Raw genomic sequence first — 21224 nt, forward strand, 5'->3', positions numbered from 1 at the left:
CACCACCAACACCATCATTACCAGCTGCCAACCCCCGCCCAATTCCACGGCCTCTTCCACCAGCCTTACTCATTTTTGGTAGAAATGTAGACAAAATCCAACAAACTATATAGTAATGTAAAACAAGGTACAAGGTGTCTATAGGACAGGGGATATTTTGAATTTCTGCACACACTTGTGGACACTGGACACTTTTGGATTGTGTGAGGCCCACTGAATATCGGAGCGCTATGTCACAGGCTCGATGGCACAGGTGTGAAAAAAGTGACTACAGGATAAGGGAGATTTTGAATATCTGCACACACTAGTGGACACTGGTGGACACTTTTGGATTGTGTGAGGCCCACTGAATATCAGAGCGCTATGTCACAGGCTCGATGGCACAGGTGTGAAAAAAGTGACTACAGGATAAGGGAGATTTTGAATTTCTGCAGACACTTGTGGACACTGGACACTTTTGGATTGTGTGAGGCCCACTGAATATCAGAGCGCTATGTCACAGGCTCGATGGCACAGGTGTGAAAAAAGTGACTACAGGATAAGGGAGATTTTGAATTTCTGCAGACACTTGTGGACACTGGACACTTTTGGATTGTGTGAGGCCCACTGAATATCAGAGCGCTATGTCACAGGCTCAATGGCACAGGTGTGAAAAAAGTGACTACAGGATAAGGGAGATTTTGAATTTCTGCAGACACTTGTGGACACTGGACACTTTTGGACTGTGTGAGACCCACTGAATATCAGAGCGCTATGTCACAGGCTCGATGGCACAGGTGTGAAAAAAGTGACTACAGGATAAGGGAGATTTTGAATATCTGCACACACTAGTGGACACTGGTGGACACTTTTGGATTGTGTGAGGCCCACTGAATATCAGAGCGCTATGTCACAGGCTCGATGGCACAGGTGTGAAAAAAGTGACTACAGGATAAGGGAGATTTTGAATTTCTGAAGACACTTGTGGACACTGGACACTTTTGGATTGTGTGAGGCCCACTGAATATCAGAGCGCTATGTCACAGGCTCGATGGCACAGGTGTGAAAAAAGTGACTACAGGATAAGGGAGATTTTGAATTTCTGCAGACACTTGTGGACACTGGACACTTTTGGATTGTGTGAGGCCCACTGAATATCAGAGCGCTATGTCACAGGCTCGATGGCACAGGTGTGAAAAAAGTGACTACAGGATAAGGGAGATTTTGAATTTCTGCAGACACTTGTGGACACTGGACACTTTTGGATTGTGTGAGGCCCACTGAATATCAGAGCGCTATGTCACAGGCTCGATGGCACAGGTGTGAAAAAAGTGACTACAGGATAAGGGAGATTTTGAATTTCTGCACACACTAGTGGACACTGGTGGACACTTTTGGATTGCGTGAGGCCCACTGAATATCAGAGCGCTATGTCACAGGCTCGATGGCACAGGTGTGAAAAAAGTGACTACAGGATAAGGGAGATTTTGAATTTCTGCACACACTAGTGGACACTGGTGGACACTTTTGGATTGTGTGAGGCCCACTGAATATCAGAGCGCTATGTCACAGGCTCGATGGCACAGGTGTGAAAAAAGTGACTACAGGATAAGGGAGATTTTGAATTTCTGAAGACACTTGTGGACACTGGACACTTTTGGATTGTGTGAGGCCCACTGAATATCAGAGCGCTATGTCACAGGCTCGATGGCACAGGTGTGAAAAAAGTGACTACAGGATAAGGGAGATTTTGAATTTCTGCAGACACTTGTGGACACTGGACACTTTTGGATTGTGTGAGGCCCACTGAATATCAGAGCGCTATGTCACAGGCTCGATGGCACAGGTGTGAAAAAAGTGACTACAGGATAAGGGAGATTTTGAATTTCTGCAGACACTTGTGGACACTGGACACTTTTGGATTGTGTGAGGCCCACTGAATATCAGAGCGCTATGTCACAGGCTCGATGGCACAGGTGTGAAAAAAGTGACTACAGGATAAGGGAGATTTTGAATTTCTGCAGACACTTGTGGACACTGGACACTTTTGGATTGTGTGAGGCCCACTGAATATCAGAGCGCTATGTCACAGGCTCGATGGCACAGGTGTGAAAAAAGTGACTACAGGATAAGGGAGATTTTCAATTTCTGCAGACACTTGTGGACACTGGACACTTTTGGATTGTGTGAGGCCCACTGAATATCAGAGCGCTATGTCACAGGCTCGATGGCACAGGTGTGAAAAAAGTGACTACAGGATAAGGGAGATTTTGAATTTCTGCACACACTAGTGGACACTGGTGGACACTTTTGGATTGTGTGAGGCCCACCGAATATCAGAGCGCTATGTCACAGGCTCGATGGCACAGGTGTGAAAAAAGTGACTACAGGATAAGGGAGATTTTGAATTTCTGCAGACACTTGTGGACACTGGACACTTTTGGATTGTGTGAGGCCCACTGAATATCAGAGCGCTATGTCACAGGTTCGATGGCACAGGTGTGAAAAAAGTGACTACAGGATAAGGGAGATTTTGAACTTCTGCAGACACTTGGGGACACTGGACACTTTTGGATTGTGTGAGGCCCACTGAATATCAGAGCGCTATGTCACAGGCTCGATGGCACAGGTGTGAAAAAAGTGACTACAGGATAAGGGAGATTTTGAATTTCTGCACACACTAGTGGACACTGGTGGACACTTTTGGATTGCGTGAGGCCCACTGAATATCAGAGCGCTATGTCACAGGCTCGATGGCACAGGTGTGAAAAAAGTGACTACAGGATAAGGGAGATTTTGAATTTCTGCAGACACTTGTGGACACTGGACACTTTTGGATTGTGTGAGGCCCACTGAATATCAGAGCGCTATGTCACAGGCTCGATGGCACAGGTGTGAAAAAAGTGACTACAGGATAAGGGAGATTTTGAATTTCTGCAGACACTTGTGGACACTGGACACTTTTGGATTGTGTGAGGCCCACTGAGTAACAGAGCGCTATGTCACAGGCACGATGGCACAGGTGTGAAAAAAGTGACTACAGGATAAGGGAGATTTTGAATTTCTGCACACACTAGTGGACACTGGTGGACACTTTTGGATTGTGTGAGGCCCACTGAATATCAGAGTGCTATGTCACAGGCTCGATGGCACAGGTGTGAAAAAAGTGACTACAGGATAAGGGAGATTTTGAATTTCTGCAGACACTTGTGGACACTGGACACTTTTGGATTGTGTGAGGCCCACTGAATATCAGAGCGCTATGTCACAGGCTCGATGGCACAGGTGTGAAAAAGTGACTACAGGATAAGGGAGATTTTGAATTTCTGCACACACTAGTGGACACTGGTGGACACTTTTGGATTGTGTGAGGCCCACCGAATATCAGAGCGCTATGTCACAGGCTCGATGGCACAGGTGTGAAAAAAGTGACTACAGGATAAGGGAGATTTTGAATTTCTGCAGACACTTGTGGACACTGGACACTTTTGGTTTGTGTGAGGCCCACTGAATATCAGAGCGCTATGTCACAGGCTCGATGGCACAGGTGTGAAAAAAGTGACTACAGGATAAGGGAGATTTTGAATTTCTGCACACACTAGTGGACACTTTTGGATTGTGTGAGGCCCACCGAATATCAGAGCGCTATGTCACAGGCTCGATGGCACAGGTGTGAAAAAAGTGACTACAGGATAAGGGAGATTTTGAATTTCTGCAGACACTTGTGGACACTGGACACTTTTGGATTGTGTGAGGCCCACTGAATATCAGAGCGCTATGTCACAGGCTCGATGGCACAGGTGTGAAAAAAGTGACTAGAGGATAAGGGAGATTTTGAACTTCTGCAGACACTTGTGGACACTTTTGGATTGTGTGAGGCCCACTGAATATCAGAGCGCTATGTCACAGGCTCGATGGCACAGGTGTGAAAAAAGTGACTACAGGATAAGGGAGATTTTGAATTTCTGCACACACTAGTGGACACTGGTGGACACTTTTGGATTGTTTGAGGCCCACTGAATATCAGAGCGCTATGTCACAGGCTCGATGGCACAGGTGTGAAAAAAGTGACTACAGGATAAGGGAGATTTTGAATTTCTGCAGACACTTGTGGACACTGGACACTTTTGGATTGTGTGAGGCCCACTGAATATCAGAGCGCTATGTCACAGGCTCGATGGCACAGGTGTGAAAAAAGTGACTACAGGATAAGGGAGATTTTGAATTTCTGCAGACACTTGTGGACACTGGACACTTTTGGATTGTGTGAGGCCCACTGAATATCAGAGCGCTATGTCACAGGCTCGATGGCACAGGTGTGAAAAAAGTGACTACAGGATAAGGGAGATTTTGAATTTCTGCACACACTAGTGGACACTGGTGGACACTTTTGGATTGTGTGAGGCCCACTGAATATCAGAGCGCTATGTCACAGGCTCGATGGCACAGGTGTGAAAAAAGTGACTACAGGATAAGGGAGATTTTGAATTTCTGCAGACACTTGTGGACACTGGACACTTTTGGATTGTGTGAGGCCCACTGAATATCAGAGCGCTATGTCACAGGCTCGATGGCACAGGTGTGAAAAAGTGACTACAGGATAAGGGAGATTTTGAATTTCTGCAGACACTTGTGGACACTGGACACTTTTGGATTGTGTGAGGCCCACTGAATATCAGAGCGCTATGTCACAGGCTCGATGGCACAGGTGTGAAAAAAGTGACTACAGGATAAGGGAGATTTTGAATTTCTGCACACACTAGTGGACACTGGTGGACACTTTTGGATTGTGTGAGGCCCACTGAATATCAGAGCGCTATGTCACAGGCTCGATGGCACAGGTGTGAAAAAAGTGACTACAGGATAAGGGAGATTTTGAATTTCTGCACACACTAGTGGACACTGGTGGACACTTTTGGATTGTGTGAGGCCCACTGAATATCAGAGCGCTATGTCACAGGCTCGATGGCACAGGTGTGAAAAAAGTGACTACAGGATAAGGGAGATTTTGAATTTCTGCAGACACTTGTGGACACTGGACACTTTTGGACTGTGTGAGGCCCACTGAATATCAGAGCACTATGTCACAGGCTCGATGGCACAGGTGTGAAAAAAGTGACTACAGGATAAGGGAGATTTTGAATATCTGCACACACTAGTGGACACTGGTGGACACTTTTGGATTGTGTGAGGCCCACTGAATATCAGAGCGCTATGTCACAGGCTCGATGGCACAGGTGTGAAAAAAGTGACTACAGGATAAGGGAGATTTTGAATTTCTGCAGACACTTGTGGACACTGGACACTTTTGGATTGTGTGAGGCCCACTGAATATCAGAGCGCTATGTCACAGGCTCGATGGCACAGGTGTGAAAAAAGTGACTACAGGATAAGGGAGATTTTGAATTTCTGCAGACACTTGTGGACACTGGACACTTTTGGATTGTGTGAGGCCCACTGAATATCAGAGCGCTATGTCACAGGCTCGATGGCACAGGTGTGAAAAAAGTGACTACAGGATAAGGGAGATTTTGAATTTCTGCAGACACTTGTGGACACTGGACACTTTTGGATTGTGTGAGGCCCACTGAATATCAGAGCGCTATGTCACAGGCTCGATGGCACAGGTGTGAAAAAAGTGACTACAGGATAAGGGAGATTTTGAATTTCTGCACACACTAGTGGACACTGGTGGACACTTTTGGATTGTGTGAGGCCCTCCAAATATCAGAGCGCTATGTCACAGGCTCGATGGCACAGGTGTGAAAAAAGTGACTACAGGATAAGGGAGATTTTGAATTTCTGCAGACACTTGTGGACACTGGACACTTTTGGATTGTGTGAGGCCCACTGAATATCAGAGCGCTATGTCACAGGCTCGATGGCACAGGTGTGAAAAAAGTGACTACAGGATAAGGGAGATTTTGAATTTCTGCAGACACTTGTGGACACTGGACACTTTTGGATTGTGTGAGGCCCACTGAATATCAGAGCGCTATGTCACAGGCTCGATGGCACAGGTGTGAAAAAAGTGACTACAGGATAAGGGAGATTTTGAATTTCTGCACACACTAGTGGACACTGGTGGACACTTTTGGATTGTGTGAGGCCCACTGAATATCAGAGCGCTATGTCACAGGCTCGATGGCACAGGTGTGAAAAAAGTGACTACAGGATAAGGGAGATTTTGAATTTCTGCAGACACTTGTGGACACTGGACACTTTTGGACTGTGTGAGGCCCACTGAATATCAGAGCACTATGTCACAGGCTCGATGGCACAGGTGTGAAAAAAGTGACTACAGGATAAGGGAGATTTTGAATATCTGCACACACTAGTGGACACTGGTGGACACTTTTGGATTGTGTGAGGCCCACTGAATATCAGAGCGCTATGTCACAGGCTCGATGGCACAGGTGTGAAAAAAGTGACTACAGGATAAGGGAGATTTTGAATTTCTGCAGACACTTGTGGACACTGGACACTTTTGGATTGTGTGAGGCCCACTGAATATCAGAGCGCTATGTCACAGGCTCGATGGCACAGGTGTGAAAAAAGTGACTACAGGATAAGGGAGATTTTGAATTTCTGCAGACACTTGTGGACACTGGACACTTTTGGATTGTGTGAGGCCCACTGAATATCAGAGCGCTATGTCACAGGCTCGATGGCACAGGTGTGAAAAAAGTGACTACAGGATAAGGGAGATTTTGAATTTCTGCAGACACTTGTGGACACTGGACACTTTTGGATTGTGTGAGGCCCACTGAATATCAGAGCGCTATGTCACAGGCTCGATGGCACAGGTGTGAAAAAAGTGACTACAGGATAAGGGAGATTTTGAATTTCTGCACACACTAGTGGACACTGGTGGACACTTTTGGATTGTGTGAGGCCCTCCAAATATCAGAGCGCTATGTCACAGGCTCGATGGCACAGGTGTGAAAAAAGTGACTACAGGATAAGGGAGATTTTGAATTTCTGCAGACACTTGTGGACACTGGACACTTTTGGATTGTGTGAGGCCCACTGAATATCAGAGCGCTATGTCACAGGCTCGATGGCACAGGTGTGAAAAAAGTGACTACAGGATAAGGGAGATTTTGAATTTCTGCAGACACTTGTGGACACTGGACACTTTTGGATTGTGTGAGGCCCACTGAATATCAGAGCGCTATGTCACAGGCTCGATGGCACAGGTGTGAAAAAAGTGACTACAGGATAAGGGAGATTTTGAATTTCTGCAGACACTTGTGGACACTGGACACTTTTGGATTGTGTGAGGCCCACTGAATATCAGAGCGCTATGTCACAGGCTCGATGGCACAGGTGTGAAAAAAGTGACTACAGGATAAGGGAGATTTTGAATTTCTGCAGACACTTGTGGACACTGGACACTTTTGGATTGTGTGAGGCCCACTGAATATCAGAGCGCTATGTCACAGGCTCGATGGCACAGGTGTGAAAAAAGTGACTACAGGATAAGGGAGATTTTGAATTTCTGCACACACTAGTGGACACTGGTGGACACTTTTGGATTGTGTGAGGCCCTCCAAATATCAGAGCGCTATGTCACAGGCTCGATGGCACAGGTGTGAAAAAAGTGACTACAGGATAAGGGAGATTTTGAATTTCTGCAGACACTTGTGGACACTGGACACTTTTGGATTGTGTGAGGCCCACTGAATATCAGAGCGCTATGTCACAGGCTCGATGGCACAGGTGTGAAAAAAGTGACTACAGGATAAGGGAGATTTTGAATTTCTGCACACACTAGTGGACACTGGTGGACACTTTTGGATTGTGTGAGGCCCACTGAATATCAGAGCGCTATGTCACAGGCTCGATGGCACAGGTGTGAAAAAAGTGACTACAGGATAAGGGAGATTTTGAATTTCTGCAGACACTTGTGGACACTGGACACTTTTGGATTGTGTGAGGCCCACTGAATATCAGAGCGCTATGTCACAGGCTCGATGGCACAGGTGTGAAAAAAGTGACTACAGGATAAGGGAGATTTTGAATTTCTGCAGACACTTGTGGACACTGGACACTTTTGGATTGTGTGAGGCCCACTGAATATCAGAGCGCTATGTCACTGGCTCGATGGCACAGGTGTGAAAAAAGTGACTACAGGATAAGGGAGATTTTGAATTTCTGCAGACACTTGTGGACACTGGACACTTTTGGATTGTGTGAGGCCCACTGAATATCAGAGCGCTATGTCACAGGCTCGATGGCACAGGTGTGAAAAAAGTGACTACAGGATAAGGGAGATTTTGAATTTCTGCACACACTAGTGGACACTGGTGGACACTTTTGGATTGTGTGAGGCCCTCCAAATATCAGAGCGCTATGTCACAGGCTCGATGGCACAGGTGTGAAAAAAGTGACTACAGGATAAGGGAGATTTTGAATTTCTGCAGACACTTGTGGACACTGGACACTTTTGGATTGTGTGAGGCCCACTGAATATCAGAGCGCTATGTCACAGGCTCGATGGCACAGGTGTGAAAAAAGTGACTACAGGATAAGGGAGATTTTGAATTTCTGCAGACACTTGTGGACACTGGACACTTTTGGATTGTGTGAGGCCCACTGAATATCAGAGCGCTATGTCACAGGCTCGATGGCACAGGTGTGAAAAAAGTGACTACAGGATAAGGGAGATTTTGAATTTCTGCAGACACTTGTGGACACTGGACACTTTTGGATTGTGTGAGGCCCACTGAATATCAGAGCGCTATGTCACAGGCTCGATGGCACAGGTGTGAAAAAAGTGACTACAGGATAAGGGAGATTTTTAATTTCTGCAGACACTTGTGGACACTGGACACTTTTGGATTGTGTGAGGCCCACTGAATATCAGAGCGCTATGTCACAGGCTCGATGGCACAGGTGTGAAAAAAGTGACTACAGGATAAGGGAGATTTTGAATTTCTGCACACACTAGTGGACACTGGTGGACACTTTTGGATTGTGTGAGGCCCACTGAATATCAGAGCGCTATGTCACAGGCTCGATGGCACAGGTGTGAAAAAAGTGACTACAGGATAAGGGAGATTTTGAATTTCTGCAGACACTTGTGGACACTGGACACTTTTGGATTGTGTGAGGCCCACTGAATATCAGAGCGCTATGTCACTGGCTCGATGGCACAGGTGTGAAAAAAGTGACTACAGGATAAGGGAGATTTTGAATTTCTGCAGACACTTGTGGACACTGGACACTTTTGGATTGTGTGAGGCCCACTGAATATCAGAGCGCTATGTCACAGGCTCGATGGCACAGGTGTGAAAAAAGTGACTACAGGATAAGGGAGATTTTGAATTTCTGCACACACTAGTGGACACTGGTGGACACTTTTGGATTGTGTGAGGCCCACTGAATATCAGAGCGCTATGTCACAGGCAGAAATTGGCTAGTGTATCACAAACTACAAGGTGTATGTAGAATTGGGCAGAATAGGAATCTCCCTAGAGTGTAGGTCTGTAAGAACGGAAAAAGTCCTCCACTTATCCTTCCACAGTGACACACAGATAGCTTCACTGTGGCTGTGATAACAGCCGTTACAATCAGGCCCGGATTGGCAATATAACCAACCGGGCATTTTCCCGCTGGGCCGCTGTCATGTGGGCCGCGGGCGGCAGCGCCCGATCAAATGGCCGCTTGTCAGCTGCTGCGGCCACTGTGGCTCCTGCCGCCGGCCCGATAGTTTCCAAGTTCCTCCCGCACTGCAGGGAGATAAGCCGCCACGCCTCCCCCACGCACCCCATCCTCGCCGCAGCATGAGACCCCCTCCCCCCCGCAGCCATTCACAGTGTCGCTTGCCTTCTCTGTTCGCAGGACCTGTGATGAGGTCACAGGAGGAGAGGAGTCAGGGGGTCACATGATCAGGAGCCTTTGTCCAGACCCCTGATCATGTGACCCCTGACTCCGCCCCTCCTGTGACCTCATCACAGGTCCTGTGCGCACAGCCTTGCCTCTTGGTGTCTGCAGGACTCTGCTGTGCTGTTGTCATGGTGCTGGATGAGATAAGTATGTGTGGGGTCAGGAGGGGTTTACAGGGTAGATATAGCAGGGCTGTATGTGTGTGGGGTGTACTGAGCGGAGTCGTGTGTGTATGAGGTGTACGGAGCGGAGCCGTGTGTACGAGGTGTATGGAGCGGAGCCGTGTGTGTACGAGGTGTACGGAGCGGAGCCGTGTGTGTACGAGGTGTACGGAGAGGAGCCGCGTGCACGAGGTGTACGGAGCGGAGCCGTGTGTGTACGAGGTGTACGGAGAGGAGCCGCGTGCACGAGGTGTACGGAGAGGAGCCGCGTGCACGAGGTGTACGGAGCGGAGCCGTGTGTGTACGAGGTGTATGGAGCGGAGCCGTGTGTGTACGAGGTGTACGGAGCGGAGCCGTGTGTGTATGAGGTGTACGGAGAGGAGCCGCGTGCACGAGGTGTACGGAGAGGAGCCGCGTGCACGAGGTGTACGGAGCGGAGCCGTGTGTGTACGAGGTGTACGGAGAGGAGCCGCGTGCACGAGGTGTACGGAGCGGAGCCGCGTGTACGAGGTGTACGGAACGGAGCCGCGTGTACGAGGTGTACGGAACGGAGCCGCGTGTACGAGGTTTACGGAATGGAGCCGCGTGTACGAGGTGTACGGAGCGGAGCCGTGTGCACGAGGTGTACGGAGCGGAGCCGCGTGCACGATGTGTATGGAGCGGAGCCGCGTGCGCGAGGTGTATGGAGCGGAGCCGCGTGCGCGAGGTGTATGGAGTGGAGCCGCGTGCACGAGGTGTACGGAACAGAGCCGCGTGTACGAGGTGTACAGAGCGGAGCCGCGTGTACGAGGTGTACGGAGCGGAGCCGTGTGTGTACGAGGTGTACGGAGCGGAGCCGCGTGTGTACGAAGTGTACGGAGCGGAGCCGCGTGTGTACGAAGTGTACGGAGCGGAGCCGCGTGTGTACGAAGTGTATGGAGAGGAGCCGTGTGTGTATGAGGTGTACGGAACAGAGCCGCGTGTACAAGGTGTATGGAGCGGAGCCGCGTGTGTACTTGGTGTACCGAGTGGAGCTGCGTGTGTTTGGGGTATACGGAGCGGAGCCTTATGTGTACGGGATGTACGGAGCGGAGCCAAGTGTGTACAAAGCATACAAAGCGGGCTTTTCCCACGGACACAGGAGTACACGGCGGAGCCCCGAGGAGCATTTTAAAACACACACGTGATGTTCCACCTGAAGTGATGTGCTTGAAGCTGACCGGAAATGAGATAATTTCTTAAGGAGAATGTAACAGAACCAGGAATGCTTCAGATCCATCACCATGTCCTCCTCCGACAGCGCAGACAGCAGGATCGCCTTGGAATCGGGGATGTCGGCCTTGTGAGCGAATCATGATAGGTCCTGCATCGGGAGGCTCAGGTGGGCACTACAATGGGAGCCGGGCTGCTATAGTATCTTTATAGAATCTTTCTTTATTTCTTTCTCTCTTTTTCTTTCTTTCTCTGTTCTTTCTCATTCTCTGTTCTGTCTTTCCCTCATTTTCTTTTTCTCTCTCTCTGTTCTTTCTTTCCCCTCTTTCTTTCTTTTTCTTTCCTTTCTTTCTTTCTTTCTTTCTTTCTGTTCTTTCTTTCTTTTCTTTACTTCTTTCTCTCTCTATTCTTTCTCTGTCTCTCTCTGTTCTTTCTTTCCCCTCTTTCTTTCTCTCTATTCTTTCTCTGTCTCTCTCTGTTCTTTCTTTCCCCTCTTTCTTTCTCTCTCTCTCTGTTCTTTCACTGTCTCTCTCTGTTCTTTCTTTCTTTTTTCCCCTCTTTCTTTCTTTCTTTCTTTTTTTTCTTTTTTCTCTCTCTCTCTCTGTTTTCTCTCTTCCTTAGTGCCAGTCAGTGTGCCCATAATGCCAGTCACTGTGCCCTCAGTACAAGTCAGTGTGATCAGCAGTGCTAAATGGGTGCGATTAGGCGTGGACATGGGTGTGACTAGTTGTGGAATGGGTGTGGCCGGGCGTAGCTTAAAATTTGCAGCGGCGTGCTGCGCGCGCCGCAGTCTTTGTCCCTCTTACCCTTCCTCAAAAGTTGGGAGGTATGATAGGGGCAGCTATGACCAGGGGGTCTGGTGGCCCAATGGATAGCAGTTCTGCCAGGAATTCTGTCACCGTGCATACAAAAGGGGACAGAGCTTTGGGAGGAGTACTGTACCTAAAAGCAATAAATAGGACTGAGCTGAAATACTGGACACAGCTGTGACTACATGGTATATAGTCGTGTTAATCTCCTCTCACTGCTTGTAACCTACAACTGTACAAAGATATTATATAGTCACCATGTGACTAGTGGGCCTGTGTAACTTCAAATGCCAGGGCTGAATTTTAGTCCCAGTCCGGCCCTGGTTACACTGTACTGTGTGAGGAGCATACACCGCTGTATGGTGTGAAAAAATGCACGCTCAGTACCTCAGCAGGACAAAAAAAAAAAATTGGGATTGCTTTTAAAAAAACAGTTTGCAGAGCAGTGGGTAAACAGCAATGCAGCTGTCAGGAAGAAGGCAGCATAACAACCAACACCGCTGATCCACCACAATATAGCCTCCCCTTGCACTGCACACACAGTGACTGGTGTGTTGTACAGGCAAAATCGCTAGCAGCAGAAGCAGTTTTTTTTTCTTCTTCCCTGCCTAACGCTCTCCCTACAGAATCAGCAACCTCTCCCTATGCTAAGATCGGCAGAAGTAAGATGGCGGTCGGCGTGCACGCCCTTTTATAACCCCCAATCACTTGCATGCCCTTCTGAAAGATGGTGGTGACCCCTGCCTATGTCATCACGTTGCCCACAGTGTCCGTGGATCCTGACTGGCTGAAAAAGAGCGCAAAACAAACTTTTGAAATGCGACTTTGGCGCGTAAGTCGCCGACCTCGTGGCCGACCTCATCCTAGGGTCGGGTTTCGTTTCATGAAACCCGACTTTGGCAAAAGTCGGCGACTTTTGAAATTTTTCGACCCGTTTCGCTCAACTCTACAGACCACCATATCTTGGGTCTTCAGATGACCTCAGGGTACCATGGCACCGATCCGCACTTGTGATTACGTTCGCGAGGGGTCGATCCAGCCATAGGGGTATTTTAATCCCACCACTTAGATACCACTGTCAGTTTAAGGAGTTAATAGGCCTGTTCAGCTCCAAAACTGCTGGTTGAAGGCAACATTTGTATCCTTATTGCAAGGGGTCCATAACATTGGAATGAATGAGCACTGAAGAAAAGGAAAAAAGTTCCAAAACCTGGGGAGCAGCACTAATTGGAGGAGGTACTCTAATTGAAAAAATCCCATTTTAATATTCTTGTAAAACAATAGCAATGTATTGGGTGATTGACAGATCACAATCATTAGCCTTCTGGAAAAAATGAAATACATTTATACTCTATGATAAGGTAATCAGCGTGGGGGATGCCAAGCAAAACGTAATAAAGTATGGGATATAAATGGCTTGCTTTTAACTCTGCTTAGAGGACTAAGATACTGTATATATCAATATCTGGGTAATTTTCCTTAACAAGCAGGCAGTGTAGCAAACAGCATCTGCATATGGAAGGCTAATGCTATGTAAATAATTGATATATAGTTTGCTGTATTGCAATTTTATGTGTACTGAACCATTACTTTTCAAAATATACTGTATATGTAGTGACCCATTTCCATCACATCTACTCCAGCCCCTTTCTCCTGCTGTCACCCCTCACCTAACTAAAATATTTAACCTCTCTCTCTCTTCTGGTATCTTTCCCTCCTCATTTAAGCATGCCATCATACATCCACTACTTAAAAAACCATCCCTCGACCAAAACTGTGCCGCTAACTATAGACCTGTCTCTAATCTTCCTTTCATCTCTAAACTCCTGTAACGCCTGGTCCACTCCCGTCTTATCCGCTATCTCTTTGATAACTCTCTTCTCGACCCTCTCCAATCCGGTTTCCGCTCTTTACACTCTACTGAAACTGCCCTCACTAAAGTCTCTAATGATCTACTAACAGCTAAATCAAATGGTCATTATTCCATGCTAATTCACTTGGATCTCTCTGCAGCATTCGACACTGTGGATCATCAGCTCCTCCTCACTATGCTCCGTTCCATTGGCCTCAAGGACACTGTTCTCTCCTGGTTCTCCTCCTATCTCTCTGACCGCTCTTTTACTTTATCTTTTGCTGGCTCCTCCTCCTCTCATCTTCCCCTTACTGTTGGGGTTCCTCAAGGATCAGTCCTAGGCCCCCTCCTCTTCTCTTTGTACACTGCCCCTATTGATCAAAAAATCAGTAGATTTGGTTTCCAGTACCATCTCTATGCTGATGACACCCAATTATATGCTTCTTCTCCTGACATCACGCCTGCCTTTCTAGAAAACACCAGCGATTGTCTAAACGCTGTGTCTAACATCATGTCCTCACTATATCTGAAACTGAACCTGTCAAAGACTGAACTCCTTGTGTTTCCTCCCGCTTACTGGCTCGCTCTTGTTATCTGCACCTCAAAATCATTTCTAGAGTTCGACCTTTTCTTACTTTTGACTCCGCAAAAACTCTTACTGTTTCTTTTATTCATTCTCGTCTCGACTATTGTAACTCTCTTCTAATCAGTCTCCCTCTTACCAAACTCTCCCCCCTCCAATCTGTCTTGAATGCTGCGGCCAGGATCATATTCCTCGCCAATCGTTACACCAATGCCTCTACCTTGTGCCAGTCATTACACTGGCTACTACAGAATCCAGTGCAAACTTATTACCCTCACCCACAAAGCTCTTCATGGATCAGCACCTCCCTACATCTCCTCCCTTGTTTCAGTATACCATCCTACTCGCGCCTTCCGTTCTGCTGATGACCTGAGGTTAGCATCCTCAATAATCAGAACCTCCTACTCCCGTCTTCAAGACTATACACGTGCTGCGCCAATTCTTTGGAATGCACTTCCCAGGTCAATACGATTAGTCCCCAATCCCCACAATTTTAAGCGTGCCCTGAAAACTCATTTATTCAGACTGGCCTACCGCCTCAACACATTAACCTAATCTATCCCTGTGTGGCACAGCCAAAAGTTTTTACCATAACCAGGTTCCCCACATCATATTCCCACATGCTTTATGCATCCATTAGCCCTCTGCGTCTGTACTGTTACACACTTAACATTATGGCTGTTCCATACAATCAGGGCAACTGTTACCACCCACCTTTCGTGTCTCCCTTTTTTACCCTCTTAGATTGTAAGCTTGCGAGCAGGGCCCTCATTTCTCTTGGTATCTGTTATGATCTATGTGATTATTGTTATGCTGTAATGTCTATTGTCTGTACAAGTCCCCTCTGAAATGTAAAGTGCTGCGGAATATGTCGACGCTATAGAAATAAAATTTATTGCTATTATTATTATTATACTGTTCTGAGTAAGCAAAAATTTAAGTTATAAGTGCTAGGATAGACACAGAATTGTTTTGTCATGGTCTGTATTTGAATTCTGGTTTAGTGCTGCAGGGGTTAATACCTTTGGCCTCTCTCTGGTTCTGAGAGGGCTTTAAGTAGCCTCATTTGGGCTTTGTCCATTGTCAGTGATACTTTTGACCTCGACTTAGTTCCTGACCCCTGTGTATCTGTGGATACTGTCTGCCTGTGTATGCTTGCTTGTGTATGACCTGGTCCGTTCCTGTTTCTGATATTGCTGCCCGACTCTGTACTTGCTTTGCCTCTCTGTTATGATCTTTGCCTGTCCTTTACCTTCCGTTCCATTGCTCCTGCCTGTACCGCGCTGCTATATTAGGTTTCCAGACTCTGCTTTGTGACTGACAACGTCCCTATTTTGCCCCTCCTGTACCGTGCCAGTGTGGGAGAGAGGGTCCCCATCGAGTGTCCAGGTCGGAACCAAGGGGACCATCACCTGGGTTCCGGGGGGCAGAGTTCAGGGACGGACCGTGGAGACTGACAGGTGGACTGGAGGAGGAGCCAATATAAAAGGGGCGGAGAACACGAGTCACAGTGAGTCAGCAGAACGAGACAGAAGGAGCAGGAGATCGTGGGAGCGACTGAGAGCCAGAGCGACTCACCCGAGCCAGGAAGGAGGCCAGAGACAGGAGAGATACTTCCCCTGGACATCAGTGGGACGGCGCCGAGACGACCGTCCAAGAACCGCTGCCCGCGGCGACCAGCGGCCACCGCCGCCTTCCTCATGCCCGCGGCTGCGGCCTGCCTGCGGTCACCAGCGGCCGTTGCCGCCTCGCTCCTGCCCGTGGCTGCGGCCTGCCCGCAGACCCCAGCGGCCGCTGCCGCCTCGCTCCAGCCCGCGGCTGCGGCCTGTCTCCCGCCACCCACAGCCGCTCTCCCCACACCCATGGTTGCAGCAAGTCCAGTGCCGTCGGCGGCCACCACTGTCTCGATCCAGCCCGCGGCAGGGGCCGAGCCTCTGCTTGCCGCGCATTCTCCATCGCAGCTGTTGTCTGCGCAGGTGGCCTGCCCCTCGCCACCCCACATCGCTGCCCCTTGCCCCAGTCTGGGGGCTGTGACCCATCCGTCCAAGGACTCCGCCGGGGCCTGTGGTGCTCCAGTGTCAACAGAGTGCCGGAGCGCTCAAAGACTTTGTCAACGCTTCAGCAACTGGGCCCAGCGACTGCTACGCCGAAAGACTACCATCCCGAATGGCAAGGAACGTCTGGACGGCTAAGTTGACTATATAATTAAGGACCCATAGTAGGCCATATCATGGCCTTATAGTGACCGGCTATTGCCGGACGTATTCGTGTTCTACCCCGTTTGTGTTTGCTTGTATAGAGCCCCTGTGAGGGCAACCCTTGTTACCCCTTTTTGTTGGTCAGGCTGTGACTGAGGATAGTTACCTCTAGGCCTATAAACGTTTGTGGTGCCCCTGAGGCTCAGTCGCCACAGAGGTACTGCACCTTCTCCTAAGGTGTGGTGCCCCACCATCCAGGTAAGTTGGGAGCTCCTGACCACGCTCCAACACTCGCACCCCACACAATAGAGTAGTTCAGCATAACCACATTGCGGCTCCTTGCTTAGAGAGAAGCAGAGCACCTTTGGTGGTTCCCTGCTTGGAGCACTAAACGTGCTGGGAGGCGGGTGGAGTTTAGGATACATAAAAGAGCGGGATGGTTTAAGATTACAGGTCAGTCTGACAGGAGGTCAGTGAGGAAGGAAGCCACTCGGGAGGAGTGGGGATCCCTGGAAGAAGGGATGGAGGAAGGAGTGCTGCAGCTGCCTTAGTGACCTGAGCCAGCTGGCACGGGAAAGGAAAGGAAAGAAGGAGAAAGACGTAGAACTGAAACCTGAGCTTCCATAGAAGGGAAAGGCAAGTACGGAACGTAGGAGTAAAAGGGAACACAGAGGACGTGGGTTAGAGGAAGAACCCTGCCTAGAAGTTCTAAGCGCAAGGCCGGGGCCCGGTCCCCGAGGTTTTATGAACGCTAATGGTTCTGCAGCAGACACCGATGGAGTAGTGGGCTGTAAATGCACTACTCCCATCTAAGACTTGGGGCACAACAGCAACATGGATAGAGAGCCGGGACTTAGGAGTAGAGAGTCCCTGAAGCAGGCTACAGCTGTATGCCATACAAGTAGAGTTCTTGGGAACATCTGTCAGGAGTATCTCCAGTGTAACACAGTACTAGGAGATCTTCACACTTAAAAGCGCTATAGAGCAGATGTTCAGTAAAGGCACATAAGTTGGCGGAGTGTGGAAGGGAACTTTCCATCTTGCCTGGAGGTTGACTGAGTCCCTGACCCGGAGGGCACGGCGCAGAAGCAGGCACTACAGACTGTGAGTAAAGCTTTGGAACTACATGCCCTGGTGTCCTCCATTCCTTCCTGCGTCCATCCGCCTGGCACTGCTACATCCCCTGCGCCGGACACTACAACATCTAAGTGTCCCCACATCTACACTGCCCTGGGACAACAGCCCTGCCTGTGGAGGGCTATACCACCATTGCTGCACCACACCATCCGTCCCGGAGGATCTGCATGCAGCGTCGGCCTAACACCTCCCTTGCCGAACACCACAGGTGGCATCACGAACTATTCACCATTAACATATCGCCATTACTTGGGCGCCCAGAGCCACAGTCCGGGTCACCGCTGCTGTGACATGTCCCACTGATACCGGCCCGGTGCCGAGTCCCCCGCAGCCCTGGGAGGGCGACCCACGTTATTATAAAAAGCAACAAACCGTCTCGCGACTCGTCACTGCATCCTGCGTACCTGCAAGTACCACACCATCTCCTGGCTTAGACCCGCGCCTGCCTGACTACTCTGTGGGCATCTCTATCCCAAGCACCGGTCTCTGGAGCGCTGGGGCTTGTCTCCACCCCCAGAGACTCCCCAGCAGTTATGTGCTTCAAGTCCTGTTTGCCTGAAGCACGCATCTCCAATGCTGCTGCCCTGCTCCAAAGGTATCTTTGAGCATAGTTTGTTCTACTCATGACACGCGCACTGGCTCAGTTAGCAAGTGCAGTGCGGTGTTCCTGACATATTTAGATAACTAACAAAGTCTGCTTAGTAGTTTCCAAGAATCTGCAGAGCAGAATGATTGGAGACTTAATCACAAAAGTTTCTCAAGTACTATATGTAAAGTACTTTTTGAGACTGACTGCATGTTTTTGCGTAATTTTTATGAAGAGACTGCTCAATTTAGTTCACATAACTGCCTAGAGACCAGAAAATCATTAGAAGTGATGGTTGGGTCTCCATGCTCTCATCAGTAAGGACACCTACACATGTGGGCCAAATTTTTAGTACCCTTCTTTTAATATAAGGAAAACCCACAAAAGTCACTGAAATAACAAAACTGACAAAAATAATTTTCTATTTAATTTTACGGAATATCATCTAATGAAATTCTGACTTTATATTTGAATTGTGGTCCAGCAGAAAAAAATACCCAAAAACCTAATGAAAATGGCCTGGACTAAAATTATGGTACCCCTAGAAAAGATTGAAAATAATTTTGCCATAGGGACATGTTTAACTACGGTGTATCCTGTAATTAGCATCACTGGTATCTACAATTTGTAGTCAGTTAGCCAGCCTTTTTTAGGTTTAAAAGTAGTCACTGTGCTATTTAGTATCATGTTGTGTACCACACTGAACAAAGAAAACTAAGGAGATAATTATCTCAGGAGATTAGAAAGAAAATTATAAGCAAACATATTAAAGGTAAATGCTATTGGACCATCTCAAAAAGCTTGATGTTCCTGTTACTACAGTTGCACCTATTATTGAGAAGTTTAAGGTCTATGGAACTGTAGCCAACCTCCCAGGACATGGCAAGAGGAAAATTGGTGACAAATTGAAGATACACATAATGCGAATGGCCACCAAAGAACCCAGAACAACTTCCAAAGAGATTAGAGATGAACTCCAAGGTTAAGTTACATCAGTGTCAGATCACATAATCAGTCACTGTTATGGCCAAAGTGGACTTTATGGAAGATATCCAAGGGGGAGCAAATCATAAAAAGCGAGACTGGAATTTACTAAAATGCATATGTCACGGGGATACCGCGACAGTGTGGAGCCAGAAGACTAGCATCTGATTGCTCCTACCCCGGCGCTGAGAAGAAGCACTTATTGATTTTAATTGTTGTTTATTTCTTTGGCAGAACAGGGGTTAATCGGCCATGTTAAAAAACTCTGAGCTCCTAGCTGAGCTCAGTAAACCACTCCCTACCCCTTTATAATCTGGGCTCTGATGCAAATCCATGTCAGAGGTGTTCATATGAGAAGGAGTGTTGGAGGAGTTATCTATGACTGTTGCTTGGTTTGTACACGTGGTAATTCCCTTCCCTTCTCTACTTTTGTTTATTCCCCATCCTCCACTCCCCGGTGCATTCCTCTGTTATATGTGAGTAAATATTTTGTATGCCTGGATTTTTCTGTTAACCCCTGTTTGGGTAGTCTTGTTTGTCAGGTTGGTGTACTGCAGTGCACAATAGCACCCCTCTTCCCTGGGTGGGGGAAGACAACAGACGGAGGGCTAACTCAGCAGATAAGGCAAGGGTGGTGGCTCCAGCATCTTCGCCTTCAGAAGTATCATGGGGAATAGGGCAAGCTAGTGGTAGGGCCAGGGAAGGAGCCTCTGTCCCAGGTGACCCGACAGGTCTGTCGTGACAGCATATTAACAATCAGAAAAGCTTCTGAAAGGAAGGTCCTTTTGAATGAGAGAGGCAGCTTGTAAGGGACAGTATGGTGAGGGAAGCATGAGAGGATACTGAAGGTCAGGGCAGTGTGGAGGTAGGTTCAGTGTGAGAGTAAACAGTGGAGAGCTGACAGAGTGAAGTAGTGATAGTGTGGAAGCCATAGCTCATAAAAAGAAATGTGGCAGTTATAGTTTATAAGGGTAGACAATGTGGGGGTTAAAGTTCATGAGGGAAATGGTTATAAACATATAGCCAATAAGGGCAGACAGCCTGCCGGTTATAGTTAATAATTGTGGAGAGTGTGGCGATTAGAGCTCTTATGGGAAGACAGTGTGGAAGCCATAGTTCATAAGAGAGTGCATTGCGGCGGTTATAGTTCATATGGGAGGCAGTGTGGCAGTTATGATTCATAAAGGTAGAGTGGTTAGTGTGGCGGCCATGTACCTTAAGGCAGTATTAAGATAGTATGGGAGTCATATTTTGTGCAGGGAGAAAAATGAAGGACAATTATTTATTCCAGGGCACTGAAAGGGCAGCTATTTTTTATTCAGAGGCATTATAATGAAACTGATTTTCTTAGGACACCATGTCAGAATGTGCTGCATAAGACCGAAGAGGGAAATCGACAGAGGCAAGTTGTGGATGTGAAAAGTCATCTTGACGCCTGGACTAGATGAATAAGAGAGGGATGAAAACGATTTTAATCAAAGAAGACACCATTTATAAAGGTACCTGGATATAAATGTTTATTAATGATCCTGACTACGTATCATTACTACTGTGGTTTCTATATGGTCTGCAGTCTGATGATGGCTGGCAACAAATCCAAGTACTGTATATTCTTACCATTGTTACGAACATGCTAGGAGTTTTAGGCTCATGTGATCAGGGCCGGCCTGAACGTATAGGCGAACTAGGCGGCCGCCTAGGGCGCCGACCCAAAGGGAGCGCCAGAGAAAAAATAGAAAAAATTATAAAAAATCTTTTCAAAAGGCAAAAAGTTTTAGGGATGGAAAGAAAAGTGTACATATTTAAGGGCAAATATGACGCAAGAGAGGTTGGTTGGGTTGGCAACAATTTCG

General features: G+C 47.8%; 1 long non-coding RNA gene across 1 annotated transcript in view; it reads left to right on the top strand.

Annotated features, from left to right (window-relative positions):
• LOC141049488 (uncharacterized) overlaps positions 1 to 20864 on the top strand; it is a 55572-nt gene extending 34708 nt beyond the window's left edge. Inside the window, exon 3 of the long non-coding RNA XR_012220367.1 lies at positions 20723 to 20864. This is a non-coding gene — a long non-coding RNA (uncharacterized lncRNA). The remainder of the gene's footprint in view (positions 1 to 20722) is intronic.
• Positions 20865 to 21224: the final 360 nt, after the last annotated feature.

This window comes from Dendrobates tinctorius, unplaced genomic scaffold (assembly GCF_039654945.1).
Source record: "Dendrobates tinctorius isolate UK_male_01 unplaced genomic scaffold, ASM3965494v1 ptg000144l, whole genome shotgun sequence".
Lineage (NCBI taxonomy): Eukaryota > Metazoa > Chordata > Amphibia > Anura > Dendrobatidae > Dendrobates > Dendrobates tinctorius.